We start from the raw sequence: 1,454 nt of genomic DNA, 5'->3' as shown, positions 1-1,454 counted from the left end.
CGCACTCTAAAAATGTTTCGATGCATTCAAAACATGTTTGGATGCACTCCAAAAGTGTTTGGACACACTCTAAACGTGTTTGGACGCACTCTAAACGTGTTTATACGAATACTAAACGTGTTTCGATCCTCTCTAAGTATATTTCGACGCACTCTAAACATGCTTGGATGCACTCTAAGTATGTTTCGACGCACTCTAAACGTGTTTCGACGAACTCTAAACATCTTTTGTTGCACTCTAAATATGCTTCGACGCACTCTAAGCATGTTTTGACGCACCCTGAAAATATTTCGATGCACTCTAAACATGTTTGGATGCACTCTAAGAATATTTCGACGCACTCTAAACATGTTTGGATGCACTCTAAGAATATTTCGACGCACTCTAAACATGTTTGGATGCACTCTAAGAATATTTCGACGCACTCTAAACATGTTTGGATGCACTCTAAGTATGTTTCGACGCACTCTAAACGTGTTTCGACGAACTCTAAACATCTTTCTTTGCACTCTAAACATGTTTCGACACACTTTAAGAATGTTTTGACACACTCTAAACATGTTTCGATGCACTCTAAATATGTTAGGATGCATTCTAAACGTGTTTGGACACACTTTAAATGTGCTTTGGGCGCATTATAAACGTGTTTGGACGCACTCTAAACGTGTTTATACGAATACTAAACGTGTTTCGATGCTCTCTAGGTATATTTCGACGCACTCTAAACATGTTTGGATGCACTCTAAGTATGTTTCGACGCACTCTAAACGTGTTTCGACGAACTCTAAACATCTTTTTTTGCACTCTCGAACTATAAACATCTTTCTTTGCACTCTAAACATGTTTCGACGCACTCTAAGAATGTTTTGACACAATCTAAACATGTTTCGATGCACTCTAAACATGTTTGTACGCATTCTAAACGTGTTTGGACGCACTCTAAACGTATTTATACGAATACTAAACGTGTTTCGATGCTCTCTAAGTATATTTCGACGCACTCTAAACATGTTTGGATGCACTCTAAGAATATTTCGACGCACTCTAAACATGTTTGGATGCACTCTAAATATGTTTCGACGCACTCTAAACGTGTTTCGACGAACTCTAAACATCTTTCTTTGCACTCTAAACATGTTTCGACACACTTTAAGAATGTTTTGACGCACTCTAAACATGTTAGGATGCACTCATCCTAACATGTTTAGAGTGCGTCAAAACATGTTTAGAGTGCGTCAAAACATGTTTATAGTGCATCGAAACATACTTAGAGTGCATCCAAACATGTTTAGAGTGCGTCGAAATATACTTAGAGAGCATCGAAACACGTTTAGAGTGCGTCAAAACACGTTTAGAGTTCGTCGAAACATATTTAGAGTGCATCAAAACATACTTAGAGTGTATCCAAACATGTTTAGAGTGCGTGGAAATATACTTAGAGAGCATCGAAACAC

The sequence above is a fragment of the Tarenaya hassleriana genome, unplaced genomic scaffold (genome assembly GCF_000463585.1).
Source record: "Tarenaya hassleriana unplaced genomic scaffold, ASM46358v1 Cleome3, whole genome shotgun sequence".
NCBI classification, from domain to species: domain Eukaryota; kingdom Viridiplantae; phylum Streptophyta; class Magnoliopsida; order Brassicales; family Cleomaceae; genus Tarenaya; species Tarenaya hassleriana.
This window is presented reverse-complemented; position numbering follows the sequence as displayed.